This window comes from Macaca nemestrina, chromosome 9 (genome assembly GCF_043159975.1).
Source record: "Macaca nemestrina isolate mMacNem1 chromosome 9, mMacNem.hap1, whole genome shotgun sequence".
NCBI lineage: Eukaryota > Metazoa > Chordata > Mammalia > Primates > Cercopithecidae > Macaca > Macaca nemestrina.
This window is the reverse complement of record NC_092133.1, coordinates 119,761,859-119,781,289: the sequence shown is the minus strand read 5'-3', so window position 1 is coordinate 119,781,289 and position 19,431 is coordinate 119,761,859. Positions and strand designations below refer to the sequence as shown.

Below are 19,431 nucleotides of genomic sequence, written 5' to 3'. Positions count from 1 at the left end.
CATGTTTGGCTGGTAGTAGAAGACCAAGAGGGAGGTTACTACACTAAAACAGAGTTAGCAGAGTGCTGCTGGTTCCTTCGGTTAGTTATATAACCATTTCTGCAGTATTGGATAGTTATCTCATATTTCTTTTAGATAAAAGCCTTTTTCATTAAGGATACAGCCTATTTTTAGCTCGCACTTTAAAAGATGCTTCAGATACATTTTGAAGAAAACTAAAAATCCCTGTAAATAGGATTTTGTGCTTTCTGTAACAGTGCATGCTTCAACACAGAAAACTCAGCATTGATTATTGTAAATTAAGTAACTGACATTGTGCTGAGACTTCACAGTCTTCATGAGAAGGTGGGGATGAATTTCATGAAGGGGGACTATAGTTATTTCTACCAAGACACAAAGATTAGAATTAGCAATTTGAATTATGGTGTTCTAATTTGGATAGTATTTAATATTTTCATTATCCTTGTTTGTGTATGTCCTGTCACAGAGTGTCCTCTTGGTGTATTCTAAAACCAACATTCTTTAAAAAAAAAACCTACTACTAAAGTTTTTTGATAATAAACATTGTCAAGGATTTAAAAAACAATATAAAATAAGACACTTTGCACAACAGTTTGGTAGTTTCTTAAAAATTTAAAGACATATGATCCAGCAATTCCACTCCTAGGATTCACTTAAGAAAAATGAGTATATAAAAATATACCTGGGATTTGTTTTAATAGCTTTGAAGTTTTAGGTTTTACATTTAGGTCTATGATATATATATATATAGTATTAGGGTTTTTAATCTGGTACAAGATACCCATTGAAGTTTGTTTCCTTCTTTGATATCTAACTGTTCTAGAACTACTTGTTGAAATGCTTATTTTTTCCCCTAGAATTACCTTTGTATCTTTGTCAAAAATCAGTTGTCTATATAATATTAGTGTGGGTATGTTTCTGGATTCTCTAGTCTGTCCCATTGATCTATTTGCCCATCTTTTCTCTGTTAATTCCATACGGTCTAGATTACTATGAAAGCATAAGGCATGATATCAGATAGTGTTAGTTCTCTAACTTTGCTCTTCTTTTTCAAAATTGTTGTGGCTATTCTAGGTTCTCTCCAATTAATGAGCATTTTAATATCATTTAACAAGCATTTAGTAATATCTTATCAATTTCTACCAGAAAACCTTCTGGAATGTTTATAGGAATATATCAATTTAGGCAAAAATGATATTTTAGCAATATTAACTTTTCCAACCTAAGAATGTGGCATATATCTCTCCATTTATTTAGGACTTCTTTAACTTTTTCAGTCATGTTTTATACCGTCGGTGTACCCATAGTACACATTTTTTGTGAAATTTATCCTTAAGTATTTCAAGTTTTGGATGCTATATGAATGGTATTTTTTTCTTAATTTCAATTTTCAATTGGAAAAAAACCTTGTTACTTCAAACTTGAGTGCTGTGTTTCCATAGAGAACAGGAAAACAATAGTTTCCCTGTTCTGTTTTGGCTCCTATCTCTTTAAAAAAGTTCTACAAATGGATTTTCCTCTCAGCCTTTCAAACTAAATGCCAGGAGTCCTGTAATGAGGATGAAAGTGTGACCATATCACCCAGAAGGAGCTCACTGTATTGTCCTCTTTTGCAAAAGCAGCTGAATAAATTGAGTATATTAGAGACACAAATTTCTAGGATTTGTAAGGATTCTGTCAAAAATGTGTAACAGGGATGAATTACTCTTGCCCTGAGAACTTCAACTTTTGCACTTCCTGACTTTGCTATGGCTAAAATTGAAATACCAAAGTGGTATTCCCCCAAGTGTTTGAATTTAATAGCATTAATGACTAGGCTCCTACAAGTCTAAAAATTCTTGTTTGAAAATTCAGCTATTCTATTTGTACTTTCTGGGAGTGCTTAACTTTTAGTTTCCTACCTGTAAACTTTTCAAAAAGCAAATAACCTCACCTCAGACATCAAGTCCTTGTAAGGAGTGAGTGAGCAGCCCTACCTCCCTAAAGAAATAGCTATACTCAGGAGAGGTCTTGTGGTTTAAGTTTAGCTGGATCTTATCTCCTTCTATTCCATTTAACTATTATGCTCTCAGAGCCTTGAGGAAACATGTTCTGGTAAACTCCTTCACCATAAAATGTTAAGAACAGAGGGCAAGTTAACACTTCTAAGACCATCCACATTTCAAAAGACGGTAATTCTAATGTACAGGCATTCATGTTAATGGTGGGTTTCAGGCATTGTGGGAAGGAGAGACAGAACAGCAAGAGAGCCTTTCGGCATCCCCTATAATCTCATTGTTAGTCATGCCTTTTGGATAATCTGGCCCAACCTTCACCCCTGACTTTGTGAACACTGGGCTCTACTTCCCGAAATATACCATTAATGCACATAAGACTTTTCTGTCCCTGTGTCTCCAACTGTATGACAATGGATTTTGTTTTGTTTTGTTTTACTTTCCACACAGGAAAGTTGAGAAGATACAACACAATACTCAAAGTCACAATAAAGAAAGTTCAAGTCTAGGCTGAGCTGACGTCGTTACCATTATTCAACTCCTTCCTTACCACCCCAGCCTCTCAGGCACTGGCATTATTTGGTGACATTGATTAAGCCTCCACTGTTAAAGCTTTGAATGTCCCTTACCTTTGAGACTCAATGTTGGGAACCAGGAAGGATACCCAGAGAGACAAAAGGAATGTAGAACCAAGCTCAGCTCTTCTCCTGAATGAGGCATAATGGTTCAAAGTAGATGGATAAGAAATGATACGAGCTAGATAGAATCACTTTAGAAAAACTTTATAAATCTGATGAGCTCAAACCTAACAATGAAGAAGGAAACAGATGCAGTCTACCAGGAAAACAAAGGAGGTATATCTGAGGTGCTCGGTGATGCTTTCTAGACCCAAAGCACACCAGCACAAGTAAATCCCACTCCCTAAACTGCAAGTATTTTGAAGTGTCCACAGCCCTGGAACTGGTAAAGAAAATACCAAATTTAGGTTCAAAAGTACCTTTAAAAATCCTTTCTACAGAATCCAGTATAAACTTGTAACAGGGCAGGGAAAGAACAGCCTCTGGAAATTTCCAGTCCTCCGAACGGGTAAGAGAGCAGCAGGAGACTGTGCATGTTTAAAGGAAGTCTGCCTAAAGCCATGCTTTGTGTTCACTCTTCTCTGTGAACATCAAACTGCTGCCATGCCTTTGTTGCAGTTTTGCCAAGGGAAGTTGAGCACAGGCTAACACCCTTCATGAATTGTCCTTGAGGAGGCGTTGTTGGCATTTGGCACAAACATTCTCCAACTTCTTCATCCCTGTGGCAGAGCCTGAGTTCAGGCGGGCCCTGGAGCAAGCAGGTGCCTGTCTCTCCCCTGTGCAAGGAATGAGAAGGTGAGATTGTCATTAAGTAATGTAGCCCATCACATGGTACCTAGGATGATTTCAATGAATTAAAGCACAATGCCTATATTAGTTATCTGTTCTGCACAAAAAATTGCCCACCAGAATAGCAACATGAATCATAAACCTTTATTATCTCACAGTTTTTGGGTGTTAGGAATCTGGGAGCAGACTAGCTGGGTGGTTCAAGCTCAGGATCTCTTGTGAGACTGCAGTCAAGCTCTTGGCTAGGGCTATAGGTGTGTGAGGCTAAAAGATCTATTTCCAAGCTCTCTTGTGTGATTGTGGGCAAGACTCAGTTTCTTGCTGGCTGTTGGCTGAGTGTCTCACTTCCTTGCTATGTGGGCCTTTCCAAAGGCTGCCTGAGCAATCTCATGACATAGCAGCTGGCTTTCCCCTGAGGACATGATCCAAGAGAAAAAGACCAATATGGCAGCCACAGTCTTTTACAACCCATCTTGGAAACGACACAGAAACAATCACTTCTGTTATATTCTATTGGTCATACAGACCAACTCTAGAACAATGTAGAAGGGGAGTGTCAGGAAGCAGGCAACACTGGGCACCCTCTTGGAGGCTGCCTACCATACCTCTCATCTAATTGTGCTGAGAACACAGTTGGCCCTGGCCTTTGATATAATGTATACCAGGTAACACTTTTTAGAGGTATTGCAATACAGTGGCAAGACTAGTAGACTGCTAGTAAAGAGATTCGGATTCAAGTTCAGTTCTGACAATTACAAATGTTCTGTGTCTCTGGAATGCTGCTTAACCTTTTTGCACATCTGTTATCTCATCTGTAAAATGAGAGTATTGTCATTAATGGCCTCAAGGATGTCTCTCAACTCTCAAATTCCATCTCTTCATTCATATTTCTTAATTGCCGTTAAGAACTATGCCATTTCAGGCATGAAAGTTATGAAGGTGATTTTGTTTTACAAAATGGGCAATTTTCCAATGAGTTTCCCTTATTTTAAAGAAATAAACCAGCTGGAGAAATGGCACCCTAGCGTTTTCTTGGAGCTTATTTCTTTTCCATTCATCACTCATATTTTAGTAAGTAAGCCTCACAATAACATACTGTTGTTTGTATAATGCTTTAAAGTGTAGTACACATATTTTATATATGCAAGTGAATTCATCTGTAAACCACATTAGGAAGGTATTAGGCTTGGAAAGCCTTCCAGCTTCATTCTCCCATTACCTAGTGGCTGATGTTTACATGGGTGGCAATTTGGCCAGAACTACAATAGCCTTCTAATAAAGACACTTCCAGGCACATGGCCCAAATAGATGGGTGAAAAAGGCTCCATCCTGTCTAAAAGCTCTAAGTCTAAGCAAGGCACAGTGACACGTACCTGTAGTCCCAGCTACTTGGGAGCCTGAGGTAGAAGGATCACTCACTATGTTGCCCAGAAGTTTGAGTCCAGCCGGGGCAACATAGTGAGACCTTGTCTCTAAAATTAATTAGTTTAATTACATAAAATATAAATGTCTAAGTCTAAAGAGACAGCTGCAGTGGCCCACCATATGTAGAGTGGACTAGCAGTGGAATGAACAGTGAGCTCTTCATCTCCTGTACTAGCCTAGAGTGAGCTAAGGACAGGGGACAACCTCTTGGGAGATTGAACTTCTAATATGAGAATAGGAAAGCCATCTAGTTGCTTATTGTTTAAGTCCTTGAACAAGACGAACAGGCTCCTGCCCCAGGGCCTTTGTACTTGCCCTGCCTGGGAATCACTTAGGTTCAGTTCAAGGATCACCTTTTCAGATTAGCTTTCTCTAGCCACCAATCTTAAGTGACATCCTCTCCCGTACAGGCATTCTCTACCACACCCTATTTTACTATCTTGGTAGCCCTATCTAAAATCATTTTACTAGTATACTTGTTTCAAGAGTTCACCACCAATAGAGTGTAAGCTGTCTGAGAGAGGTAACCCACTCTATCCTGGTTACTGCCACATCTCCAGTGCCCAGAATAGTTCTTGGTGTAGAGTGGGCACTCAATAAATATTTGTTAAATGGATGAATGAATTCAGTCTGAAAAAGTTTGTGGTTTGATGGATGTGTTTTAGGAGATGCTTAGATAGTAGTAGAAATGAATATTAAATGGACCTATTTCTGTTCCATTGGAATGGACAAGTGGGGGTGAAATCTGAGAATAAAGAGGCTTGTGCATCCCACATAATTAAGATAACCCCCAACAATTGGGAGCAGACACCTCCCTCAGGGATTCTAGGAGGAAAGGTCCTGCTGTCAGAACCAGTTGTGCCCCAGGAAGAAAAGAAGAAGAGAGAATAATATTTCTGGACTATCTGAGATCACTCAATGGATGTCATGCTCATTGTGACAGGAGATACTCTCCCCTGAAGACAGGAAGCGTGCCTACCCCTTCTTGAAGCCAATGGAAGATTGCATTGAAGGGAAGAGTGCTGGCAAGAGTGGAAGACTGGTACCTCTTTGGCTGGGCGGATGTCTGCTTAGGGAGCAAACCAACAGTTCAGTTCCTGAGCTTTGTTAACCTGGGGAAAAGAGAGTAAGAGAAAAATGGCAGAGTAAAGCAGAGAGAAGTGGCCAGGAAGCCAACTGTACTTACACTGCATGGAATGCAAGGATGGCGGTGATTCCCACATAGACCATAGACAGGCTGGTGCCATCTTGAGAGTTCTCCACCAGCTAACAAGGCTCCCAAGTTTCTCAGAGGATGCACTTGTATGTGTAAGGTTGGAAGAGTACTGCTGGAAATGGAAGAAGTTGAATAGGAGCCTAAGCTCTCACCTCTAGGAACTGTCTGCACCCTGGTCTGGCACCCAAGATCTACATTTGGATGTCCGTCACAGAAGAGATGCTAAGAATGTATCAGCGTTAGTGCAAGATGCAAAAAACAGAAAATGAAAACCACCCAGAAAGGATTCACCTAATCCCTCTCCACTGACCCAGACCCACCAAGGAGCAAGATTTTGAATGGAGGTAGAGGTGGAGGTACCCAGAAGCAGAACGTTTTCTGTACCCGTGGGATATACCCTGAGCCATCGCTTAGCCTGCACCAGAGAAAATAAAGAGATTAGATTTAAGTTGGATACAAAATTTGAGTTTTAAACTGGCCCAGACTTTTTGTAACTCCAAGTGACCAGAAGTTTATAGGATCTTGCTCAGGTATCATCAAAGAATGGGAAAATGGTATTTGACAGGACATGATTGAAGGCCATAACTGGAAACATTGAACAAATGAAACCATTTCATGTTTTCGACACTGAGTTCAAACTATCCAATCTCCTAGCTAGAGCAGAAAAAAGGCAGTTTACTGAACTTTTAGCAAGAGAGTTCTTCAGGCATTTGATTTATCTTTGGGTGAACTTTGCTGGCTTTTGTCAGAGGCCGAGGTGACAAGACAGTTTATAAAAAGCAAGACTCAAGACGCACCCTTGGTACTGTAGACTCAGTTGCCTTTCTTCTGCCATGCTCCATCCTCCTCACCACCTCTGATTTTGTAAGAGTCCAGAGAGAAAAGCATTAAAAACTTGTTTTTTGAAAGCCATTTTTCTGCAGCTTCAAAGGAATGTTGAGACCTTTGGACAAATCGTTTTTAAAATTTCAAGGATATTTTTTAATAAAACTGAGTGATTAGAAAGAAAAACACCACCCTCATGTCCTCCTTCCTTGATAAACAAATCACTTTAATAAAGAAATCACCTATGAGATTGTTTCTGAGTGGGTGCACAACCTAGATGTATTTCCTGTGGCTGCTGAAAACTAGATTAAAAGAAAATGCATTGAAATTCATGTTAAGAATAACCTCGGTTATTGATTAACGGGTACAAATATACACTTAGATTAAAAAAATAAGATCTGGCTTTCAATAGATCAGTAGGGTGACTATAGTCAACATCATCAACTGTATATTTCAAAATAGGGGCCAGGCACGGTGGCTTACTCCTGTAATCCTAGCACTTTGGCAGGCCAATGTGGGCAGATCACTTGAGGTCAGGAGTTGAGACAAGCCTGGGCAAGAAGGTGAAACCCCATCTCTACTAAAAATACAAAAATTAGCTGGATGTGATGGTGCATACCTGTAATCCCAGCTACTTGGGAGACTGAGGCACAAGAATCACTTGAGCCTGGGAAGTGGAGATTGCAGTGAACTGAGATCATGCCACTTCACTTCCAACCTGACTCAATCTCAAATAAAAAAATAAAAAAATTTTTAAAAGCTAGAAGGGCATAATTCAGATGTTCCTAGCATATAGAAAACATAAGTATTTAAGGTAATGGACATCCCAATTACCCTGATTTGATTATATGGATGTATCAGATTATCACATGTACTACAAAACTGTGTACAGCTATTATGTATCAACAAAAAATAAATTAATTCATTTTTTTAAAAAAAAGAATAATTTTGATCAGAATAAACACATTTCAGGTGCTGAGAGCTGGAGAAGAAAGCTATTTTGGAAAGGGATGACAGTGAATAAGTTAAAAGTTAAGCATATAGCTTTGGGTTTCACATCATCTCTTTTTAAAAGGAAAATGCATTTCCTGAATGATTAAAAACAGGAAACACACTTACTTTTTTAAAAAAGATATTGAATGACAGTCAACTGGTAAGATTTCTTTCTGCTTGGACTTCTCTAGTCTTTGTTTTAGGTTGTCTCTCCTTTTACAAATTCCTTTCATCTTTCTGATAAAAAGCACTGAATAACAAAATAACAGTTACTTAGAAATATTAGAAAGGTTTGGTGTGTTTGTGTGTGTCTGTGTGTGTTACTTTAGATGTTACAAAAATATGAAGCAAACCAATGCCCTATATTTGTCCTCTCAGAATATTGTAGGATTCAAAAATGATATGGCATTGGTGAAGTCATTTGTTGGTAACAGCGCAAACTCAGGATGTCTTTATCTTTCCTGTAGTTCTCTACAACACGTGCAAAGTAGAGCCCAAGATGTAAAGACCTCCTGTCCCTCTCTAACAGTCAAGGCGTGATTATCTTGTAGAGGGACAGACCCAAGCCCTCTCACTTCTGAGAACTAAGTGTTTTTCCACCTTTGCCCAACTTGGACAACTGTGAAGAGCTCAGTGGCCTTCCATTATTATGTTTATATTCATCAACAAAACTCTTTCCTCACTGACACTACTCCCCTGCCTCACACAAACCCAGTGTTTTCTAGTGATCATTTAGAAAAATATAGGCATGTCTTAGTCTGTTTTGTGCTGCCGTAATGGTATGCCACAGAGAAATGTATTGGCTCATGATTCTAGAGACTGGGAAGTCCAAGATCAAGGGTTCGGCATCTGGCAAGAGCCTTCATGTTATGTCATCCAGTGGTGGAAGGAGCAAGTGAGTGCAAGAAAGTCCAAGATGGAGGCCAAACTCACTTTCATAACAAACCCAATCCTGAGATAACATTACCCATTCATGAGAGCAGAGCCCTCATGAAAACATCTCTCACTAGGCCCCACCACCCAACACTATTGCACTGGAGGTTAGGTTTCCAACATATGAACCATGACCTCTGTTAATGGAACATAAGGATTCTAATTCTGGCAGATTCTTCCCTCTCCAGATATTACTGAACTTGAATCCTGGGGATTGCTAGGGGTATGTGACACAAGGACCTAAAAATTATAAGATTTGAATTATTCATCACAATGACAAAAATTATGACCATCAATTAAGTTCCTACTAGATGTCAGGTCATAGAGGTATAGGCATATAATTTTTAATCCTAAAGCTTACTTATAAGGAGGGATTTTTTTTTCACACAAGAAAAACTGAGGCTCCATGAAAGTAGTAACTTGTCTAAGCATGCACAACTAGAAAATAGATTAACTGGGATTCAGTCCTGAGTTTGACTACAGCATGGCCTCTTTCCAAAGGAAACTCTTAAGCAGAAGCTGAAATGTGGCAGGACATTTCCTCTGTGCTATGGAGACCTTTTGTGAAACAGTGGGGGTGTGGATCTTTCTCTCCCTACATGGGACACCTACATTTTTCTTAAAAGAAACGTGACCAGCTGAATGGCTGATTATTTAAAAATTGGATCCTTTTCTATATGATAAAGTGAGGTGGGAGGAAAAAGCAGACTGGCCAATATATCAGAGGATTTCCTGACACTCCCCAGAAGCAGAAGACAGGCTGTCCCTGTTTCCTCTGTTCACTGAAGCCAGCCTCGGTTCTCTCCAGCCACTGTCTGACATTATCAGTGTTCACACATATTAGCCTCAAAGGCTGTCCTATATAACAGAGCACCTTACCTCTCACTTCCTGGAGAAATTATTTTTCTTTTCTTAAGCAAAGGAAACTCCATAATCTAAAGAGGCCATTTTTCATCTGGATCATCAAGCAGTGGCTCTGAAGGTGTGTTTAAGTTCACTCTCAGGTGTGCTTGCCAAGCACACGATCTAGGTGCTGGCAGAGCACAGGGTCATTCAAGTACGTAATTCACAAGACTCCAGCTGCCAGCCAGTGGAGAACCAGACAGGAAGCTCAATTGATAAAATGAGCGTAGTTAACCCTTGAGAAACATGAGATGCAACAACATTTTCAAAAGTCTTCGATATGTCAAATTTTTGTGTTATGCCCAATGTTGATCTTCATTTATTATTTATCTACTATCTTTAAATTGCCCAGAGCATTAAAGCTCAGAACTTTAAGGATGTCAGTAAATGTACCATTGCTTCTCATCACACTTGGCATAAAAGTTTATGAGACCTCAATGGTTTGGCCCATGCCTGTTCTTCCTGACCCATGCTCCATCCCTCAATTCTCATTCTCTCCATTCTAGTCCCAATGGCTTTCTTACCCCCAATCACCTTCCCTGCCCACCCTCTGAATAACACCACCATCAGTCTGTAGCATATATTCTGCTTTATCTTTCCTCACTGCATTGACCACTCATTGTTTACCATTGTCTGTACCACCAGAAGGCTATCTCTGCAAGGACAGGGAATTTGTTTTGTTCCCTGCCATAACTGAATACCTAATAATTATCCAATAAATCAAAAATTCAGATGAATGAATGAATGAAGTGTAGATCTAGAAAAGATGGTTATATTCAATCAGCAAGTCCATCAAATTCTACAGAGTATTTAACTTGTTCCATGTTTGCTGTGCCAGGGTCTGCACAGCCCTCAGGCATCCTAGGTTGCCAGGACCCTTCTAAGGAAAAGGGTGCTTCTCTTAGACAAAGATGAGCTCCTCTCCCAGTCTGGGTCATTGTCTGGTTTCCATGGCAACCAATATAAAGTGCCTCTGACCCTGAGCAATTTATAGGACATAAAGTATTCCACACTCATAAAACAGTAAACAAACAAACAACAACAACAAAAAACAGAACAGACACCTAAGCTCCCTAAATTGCTATTTTGGAAGATAATTTATTAGTACTCAGAAAGCTTTAAGGGATATTTTTTCATAAACAGGCTATATCTGATAGCAGTAGTTGATTGTGTTATGTAAGTGCAGCTCTCTGCTAGCCATGGAAAATGTAGATTTTATGCTAGTAAAGAGACTATTGGTTGTGATTATCTACATACATCCATGCTTTATACAAAAACCCAAATTAAATTAAGAGTAACATTTTCCAATGATAGTTTGTTTCTGTCCTAAATCCAGCAGCGTTGAAAAGACTTTATTCTACATTCAGTATTTCGCAGCACTGGTTGCTCTTTGCCGAGTGGTAAGTTGGGGCTTCGGAACAGGGAGATAAATAGACTCGCTCCTGAAAGGAGGAGAGGAAGGTGGGACTCCCAGGGGAAGCTGGCCTTTGTGTTTGATGAATGAGTCTTTTTCAAGTATCTCTGTTGTTTGGTTTTTTAAAGAAAAGAGGGACGCTCTCCAGTCTGTTCCCAAGCTCATTGTGTGAAATTTGCCTCTTTTGGGAACTTCATTATTTTCCTGGCTGTGAAATATTGAGTCAGTGGGTTTTGCAGGAATGCACTGTCTGGAGACATTCCGAGGGGAGCCTCTTTGACAACATCCCCCGTATGAAGGCTGAGGATGGGTGCAGAGTAAATAAGTCCAAAGTCAGTGATAAAGAGAGGACAAAGGCAGTAGTGAACCAACATGATGGTCAAAAAACCCTCACTGCTTCTGACTCTATATAAATAATCTCCATTACCTCTGCAGCTTATAGAGCAAAAGATTTAAGTTGCTGCCATTCATTTCTATACTGAATTGACTAGAAGTTTCCAATCCAAATAAGTGCCCTATAAACTTGAAGAAAAGTCTGCATGGATTGAACATTACAAACCTACAAAATAGTACTGTATAGTAGTGAGCTATCCTCCCTGGAACTGTCTTATGAGTGAAGGGGCACCACATCCTGTGGGTTCTCTGGCTGTGACATCCCCTTGAATGCATGCCCAGTTGGGCCTGTTCTGTTCAGAGATGTGTTCTGCCCAATAATGCCGAGTAGAAAAGCAAATTCCAATGTTGTTTTCTAAACACTCTCTTTTCTCTAAATGGCGTCAGCAAAACTAAGCTTACCAACCCATTGGGGACAGCTAAAAGCTTAGATTGGTAGGATCAATCTGTCAAGGGCAAAGAAGGCATTAAGCACTTCATTCACTCAAAGACGTAATCAGAATTATCTTCAGTCAAATTAGGTACTCCCGGAATGTGAGTGCTCAAAGCGGATGGGTTTGTGATGACATTGTCATCATGATCATCATCTTCTTCATCATCAGCTTACAATGAATTTATAACACCAACATACATGGCTCTGATAAGACAAGCAACAGGAAACATTTTTATTGAAAAGCTCTCATAAATAGGGAATATAGCATGGCTAGAAGGGACTCCATTAGTCTAGATATTTACAAAGCCTTCATGAAACTTTTAAAAATAAATGATCCTAATAAAAAAGCATTGGAAACACCTAAAATTTTAAAAATTGAAAATGTTCAATTTCCAAATTATAATAAATGTTTTTGAAAGTTAATATTGTTTTTCCTTCAATAATAATGATGATCATCTGGGCACGGTGGCTCACGCCTGTAATCCCAGCACTTTGGGAGGCCGAGGCGGGCAGATCGCCTGAGGTTGGGAGTTCGAGACCAGCCTGACTGACATGGAGAAACCCCGTCTCTACTAAAAACACAAAATTAGCCGGGCGTGGTGGTGCATGTCTGTAATTCCAGCTACTCAGGAGGATGAGGCAGGAGAATCACTTGAACCCGGGAGGCAGAGGTTGCAGTGAGCTGAGATTGCACCATTGCACTCCAGCCTGGACAACAAGAGCAAAACTCCATCTCAAATAAATAAATAAATAAATAAATAAATATAATGATGATTGACACCATAATCAAAAATCATAGCAAAAAGCTAGAAGTTATTGAAACCTTCCTGCAAGCTAGGAACTGTAGGAAGGAGTTTACATGCATGGTCTTAATGTGATCCTCACAACATCCTCTGAGGTTGGGGCTATTATTATCCCCATTTAAACAAAGAGGAAACTGAGGCTTAGACATGGCAAACAGCTTGACAGAGATCATACAGTTGGTATGTGATGAAACCAAAAATTCAGCCCAAAACTTTGGCTATTATAGTGAGTATAATTCACACAGGGTGGTACAGAAAAGAAGATAATAAATTTGAATTTCCTGGTTTCTCTTAAGACAGCAACCATTTAAATGGGAACTATGGGCTTGTTCTGTCTTGCCCCATAATGGTGGAAAAAGAGAAGAGATTTACATGAAACACCATCAAATAATTTGTCACTCCTGGAGGAACCGTTTTCCTATGACCACTATGCCAAGAGGATATTCTTTCATGTCCAAATTCATAGAGACAAGATAGACTGCTCTGGGATTCTGAAGGGAGAAAGCACCTCAGTAACAATTTTGCGAAGCAGTTTGTGTAGTCCCTTAGAGCACAAAAACTAGAGCCAAATTCTCTGGGTTCAGATCTTGACCCTAGTGCATCCTAGCTGAGTTACCTTAGAAAAGTTGCTTAGCCTCTCTGTGACTCCATTTTCTAATCTGCAGAACTGAGACAATACTAGTACATATTTTACTGAGTCACTGTGAGATTAAATAAGTTAACATTTGTCCAATGGTTAAACATGCTTAGCACATAGTAAGACTATATAGGTGTTGGCCATCACTAGTACCAACACTGAAATAACCTGTTGAAGACCTGAAGGACACAGCTGACCAGAGACGTCAGCATTGTTCATAATTCCCTGCCTGTGCACAAGTTCAAACTCAGGCACTCCGTGTATTTTGTTTTTACAGGTGTTTGGAATCTGCTTTTCCCTTCTGTTTTCTCTCTTTGATATGATACTTCAGATCTGCTCTTGACTGTCTGGCTCATTCTTAAGTGAACTGTGGACTGTTCCTTTGTTTTGTACCCAGAATTATAAGTTTCAATGAAGTTATTAACAAGACAATTCCTGGAAGCATAATACTCTAAAGCAGGGGTCTCCAACCCCCAGGCCATGGACTGATACTGGTTTGTGGCCTGTTAGGAACCAGGCTGCACAGCAGGGGTGAGTAGCAGGCCAGCGAGGGAAGCTTCATCTGTATTTGCAGCCACTCCCTATCACCCGCATTTCCTCTGGAGCTCCACCTCCTGTCAGATCAATGGTGGTATTAGATTCTCATAGGATCGTGAACCCTATTGTAAACTGAGCAAGCGAGGGATGTAGGCTGCATGCTCCCTATGAGAATCTAATGCCTGATGATCTGTCGCTGTCTCCCATCATCCCCAGATGGGACCATCTAGTTTCAGGAAAACAAGCTCAGGACTCCCTCTGATTCTACATGATGGTGAGTTATATAATTTTTCATTATATATTACAATTTAATAATAGAAATAAATTGCACAATCAACATAATGCACTTGAATCATCCCCAGAACCACTCCCTGACCTTCATCCATGTAAAAATTGTCTCCCACAAAACTGGTCTCTGGTGCCAAAAAGTTTGGGGACCTCTGCTCTAAAGTTACCAAGACTACTTACATGGCATCATAATAGTCACAGAATCTAAGACTTCCACTTCTAAAGAGATCATCTGGTTCAGTCCTCTACCTAAAAGATGGTTCAACTTTATACATTAAAATATTACATAGACACTCAAAGTAGAAACTGATTCTAAAATTGGAATTGTGCGTAGATAATTCTAGAACTTCAAAAGCTTAAAATACTGCCTGCTTCATAGGAAATGCTTAACAATTATCAACTACCTTTTTAATAAGAGTGTTAGTATTAGTTTGAGTAACCCGAATCTTTATCCTCTGAAGACTATGACTTCAAAAAAGTCACATTGCCTTTTAAATGTCCAAATTGCAAAGTCCAAGCTGCATCTCTTTGCCATAAGTTTATCAATTTCCATGTGCCCCTCAGGCATTTCTGAATGTTCCACAGGGCTGTCTTGTACTCTCAAGAACAAGTGTCTTCTGACACCTGTCATGTTCTCCTCCATCATGGAAATGCGCCATCTCTAATTCCAACTGATCTCTGTGATGACACTGTCAAGTCTACCTCCTCCTGACTTCTGGAGAAGGGGCTCAAGTCTCACCAGGGGTAAGACCAGGGCTTCACTGTGCATGGAGACAAGCTTTTCTGGAAGTTTTATGGAATGGCAATAGAGCATGGAATATGAGTTATTGTTACTACTCCTGCCCAGTACGACTCAGAGGCCACAAATGCAGGCCCTTCGATGTCTGTCTAGTTCTTGGCTTGCTGCCTTGCCACCTGGGCAGCTTATCCTTCACCGAAAGGTGTGTCCCAGGTATCTCTGCACATGTCAGCATCCACACCAGAGAGGAGGACATTTCTCCCATCCAAACTATATGCACATATGTGCATGCTTGTGGACACACACACACACATACACACAAATGAGTCTAAAGCTATACCTTGAAATCCTATTTCCTATCACAGAAGAGGATTAGCCAAGAAAGGTTTCAGGCTACCAAAAACTGGAAGTGGTAAGGAAGGATCCCCACCTACAGGCTTTGCAGGGAGCATGACCCTCCCAACAACTCACTTTCAGACTTCTAGCCTCCAGAACTATGAGAAAATAAATGTCTCTTGTTTTAAGCAACTCAGCTTACAGTACTTTGTTATGACAGTCCTTAGGTAACTAATCGAAGAACTACAGACTTTTTAAACATTTTATTTATTTATTTGTTTCAATAGGTTTTGGGGGAACAGGTGGTGTTTGGTTACATGAATAAGTTCTTTAGAGGTGATCTGTGATAGTTTGGTGTACCCATCACTGGAACAGTGTGTAGTGTACCCAATGTGTAGTGTTTTGTTGTTGTTTTTGGAGATGGAGTCTCACTCTATTGCCCAGGCTGGAGTGCAGTGGCGTGATCTCACCTCACTGCAACCTCTGCCTCCTGGGTTCAACTGATTCTCTTGCCTCAGCCTTCCAAGCAGCTGGATTACAGGTGTGCACCACCATGCCTGGCTAATTTTTTTTTCTGTATTTTTAGTAAAGACAGGGTCTCACTATGTTGGCCAGCCTGGTCTCAAACTCCTGACCTCAGGTGATCTGCCCACTTTGACCTCCCAAAGTACTGGGATTACAGGCATGAGCCACCGCACCCGGCCCAGTATGTAGTCTTTTATTCTTCACCCCACTTCTGTCCTTTTGCTGAGTCTCCAAAGTCCATTGTATCATGCCTTTGCATCCCTATAACTTAGCTCCTTATAGCTTAGCATTCTTATAGCTTAGCTCCAACTTATCAGTGAGAACATACAATGTTTGGTTTTCCATTCCTGAGTTACTTCACTTGGAATAATGATCTCCAATACCATCCAGGTAGCTATGAATGCCATTATTTCACTCCTTTTTATGGCTGAATAGTATTCCATGGTGTATATGTGTGTGTGTGTGCGTGTGTGTGTGTGTATGTGTGTGTATGATTTTTCATTCCTGAGTTACTTCAATTAGAATTATAGTCTCCAATATTATCCAGGTTGCTGCAAATGTCATTAATTCATTTCTTTTGAGTAGTATTCCTATTTATATATATACACACACACACACATCACAATTTCTTTATCATATATATCACATATATCTTTATATCATATATATCTTTATCTACATAACATATATATATCTTTATCATATATATATTATATATATATATCTCTCTCACAATTTCTTTATGCACTCATTGATCAGTGGGCATTTGGGCTGGTTCCATATTTTTGCAATTGTGAATTGTGTTATTATAAACATGCATGTGCAAGTATCTTTTTCATATAATGACTTCTTTTCCTCTGGATACCCAGTAATGGGATTGCTGGATCAAATGGTAGAACTACGGACATTTTTTGACCTGTGATATATGTAAATCTGTATCATAAAGATTTTCTACTACTTTTACAAATGTCTACAAAGGTGACAGTTAAAAAATCTCAACTCAGAAAAAAAGTACACAAAATTCCAGTCAATGCTTATATTTATTTTTCCCCAAGTAATTAGACAAATCGAAGGTGGTGGGGGAGGCTAGCTTCACTTGATTTCCAGTGAATAGTGCTGATGAGTCAGGACCATTACATCTCTCAGAAAATGCCCTGTAAAAAGCAAAATCTGAGTGTTGTGTTTACTAAAGTGATACCATATGTTGGTTGATTAACAAGTTGTCAGAATATTAGAAGTTCTTGGCTGATTGCAAGAAGGAGCATCTGTTTGCTGGATCCTTTATCTAATGTGTGTACAGATAGAACCAGGTCTGGTGGTTTTCCTAAATATCAGATACAAATTCCTGTAGTATTTAGCTTTCAGAGAGTAACACCAATGTATAGCTAGAGTTGAAGATGTTTATTCTGAGGAGAGCAAATTAAGTAAGGCCAGACAAAAAGGTAAATGTGCATAAAAGAGTATGTCATTTAGCATTGTTTTACCATTATCCCTGACATTATGTACCACAATTAATATTTACTTTAATGTCACTTGCATAGGGATTTAGGAAAAACAAAAATCTCCTTTAGAACTGTTTATTGTTTTATCTGTTGATGGAATTTAATAATGCTTTATTTGTATAAAGTGACTTAAAGTTTATAAATACTTTCACATTGAATTCTCACAACATTGTAAACATGGCAAGGAATCCTATCCCCATTTCACGGATGAAGAATCTGCAGTTGAGTTGGGGTACATCCATCTGGCTTAAACATGGTGAAACCAGGACATAAAGCCAGGTCTTCTGAGGTGCTATGATGGGATTTACTCAGGGTGAAATTCTGGACTTTTCCTTTGTAACTTCTTGCACCTGTTCTCCACCACCTTTGATAACAGCCAGCCACCATATATTAGATTGTACCATTTTAATTTCAGCCAGTAGATTCCTTTTCACTACCCATCAAAGCAGACATGAAATAAGTAAAGCGGGAAAAGGGACTCTTCTTATGTTAACTGAGTTCAAAGTTAGAATTACATTTAAGTTGTTCCATTTCCTTTGAAGTTTCTCAGCACCCATGGTCTTGGAACTAAGTGGCTCCGTGATATGATGTACATTTCACCTTTCTCTTTAGCCTGAGGTTTTTTTGTTCTATATTTTTATGACATACAGGAAGACTATGTTACAGAGATTTTTTTTAATGTTTCAGGGAAATGGGACATATTAGGAAAAACAGTATTTTAAGTATCCCAAATTTTAGTTATTTATTTAAATCATAAGTCAGATGTCACTTTTGAGCATTTCTTCCTATCATTCATTTGCCTAATGTAAGGGAGGAAAAAAATAACTTTTTCTTTAACCTCTTAGATTCAGTGACTGGGGTCTGTGAATTAAACTGACAAAAGACAATTAACACGAGAAAGTGTCTATCTCCCATGTACACAGAGGACCTCACAGAAAAGAAGTAAAAACCTTCAAAAAGTACTTAGGCATTGATGCTTATATACCATTTTAACAACGAGCAATAAATTGTGGATAAGTGACAAGACAAAGTAAAAGGCTTTGGGCTTCTGATATGGTTTGGATCTGTGTCCCCACCCAAATCTTCTCTTCAATTTTCATCCCTAATATTGGAGGTAGGGCCTGGTGGGAGGTGATTGGATCATGGGCATAGTTTCTAATGATTTAGCACCATCCCCCAAGTGCTGTCTCATGCTAGACTTCTCGTGGGATCTGGTTATTTTAAAGTGTGTGGTACCTGCCCCCTCTCTTCCTCCTGCTCTGGCTATGTGAAGATGTGCCTGCTTCCCCTCCACCTTCTGCTATGATTGTAAGTCTCCTGAGGCCTCCCCAGTCATGCTTCCTGTATAGCCTGCAAAACCATGAGCCAATTAAACCTCTTTTCCCTTTAAATTGCCCAGTCTCAGGAATTAATTTCTTTCTTTGTTTGTTTGTTTCTTTCTTTCTTTCCTTCTTTCTTTCTTTTTTTTTTTCTTTTGAGATGGATTCTTACTCTGTCGCCCAGGCTGGAGTGCAGTGGTACCATCTCGACTCACTGCAACCTCTGCCTCCCGGGTTCAAGCAATTCTCATGCCTCAGCCACCCAAGTAGCTGTAACTACAGGTGTGTGCCACCACATCCAGCTAATTTTTTGTATTTTTCTTAGAGATGGGGTTTCACCATGTTGGCCAGGCTGGTCTTGGACTCCTGACCTCAAGTGATCCACCTGCCTCAGCCTCCCAAAGTGCTGGGATTACAGGCATGAGCCACCATGCTAGGTCCAGGAATTTCTTTATAATAGTGCAAGAACAGACTAATACAGCTTCTAAGTGCAACAAATTTTAGGAAAGTAAGTATATGGAGAAAACTAGTGGAAGATATGGATTATTTAATTAGTTTTATTATGTAGACTCAAGTTATTACAATCTTCAGTGATAAGAGTTATCTCCTTTTCCTAGTATGAAATTTATCCCCTGCTTTAAGGCAAAAATAGGGGTGGCAGAGAGTTCCTTCTGCATCTCCTCTTTCTCAATTTCCTTTGACTCAGAAAAATCCTTATGCCAAAGTGGCTTCTTTTAAGGTGGCTTATTCTGCTCACCTTCATTAACTTTGAGGACCTCTACAGTCAGGTCCTTCCCTATCTTTCCAGCTATATCCTCAACTCCTCAA

The 19,431-nt window shown here is 39.6% G+C and overlaps 1 protein-coding gene and 1 pseudogene across 18 annotated transcripts in view; both read left to right on the top strand.

The window, feature by feature from the left end:
* LOC105480028 (KIAA1217 ortholog) overlaps window positions 1-19,431 on the top strand; it is a 910,528-nt gene that overhangs the window by 519,015 nt on the left and 372,082 nt on the right. The window lies entirely within an intron of this gene.
* The window catches only part of LOC139356395 (nucleoporin NUP35 pseudogene), a 30,705-nt pseudogene extending 11,274 nt beyond the window's left edge, over window positions 1-19,431 (top strand).